Source organism: Acyrthosiphon pisum, chromosome A2 (assembly GCF_005508785.2).
Source record: "Acyrthosiphon pisum isolate AL4f chromosome A2, pea_aphid_22Mar2018_4r6ur, whole genome shotgun sequence".
NCBI classification, from domain to species: domain Eukaryota; kingdom Metazoa; phylum Arthropoda; class Insecta; order Hemiptera; family Aphididae; genus Acyrthosiphon; species Acyrthosiphon pisum.
Genome location: NC_042495.1, coordinates 101,963,845 through 101,964,266, shown reverse-complemented (window position 1 = coordinate 101,964,266; position 422 = coordinate 101,963,845).

Sequence of the window (422 nt, the reverse complement as noted above, 5' to 3'; positions counted from 1 at the left end):
AACCGGTTTGTTTGTTTATTTATTATTATTATTACTATTATTATTAATTATTTATTTATTTGCTTGCACTTGCATTTTTCCATTTGAAATAAATTATATTATTCATTGAACAAATAATTTATTGTTACATTTTAGATTCTGAGTGGAACGATGAATGTATTGATTTCACAATGATGTGTGTTTTTTTTTAATTTTTTAATTTTTTTTTTTGTCTGTGTACACGATAAGTAGTCGAAATAATGCTTCGATTTTCAACTTCAGTATCTTGTTCGATTGGAAAGTGAATATCGTTGGTGCATTGGGGAGGTCAAAATTTAAAATACCCAGTAATTTTCAATAGCGCCAAGAAAAACCCAAAGAAAATTTATCGAAAACGGGAATTTTTACGCAAATAGATTTTTCACAAATGATTTGGGTTTTGG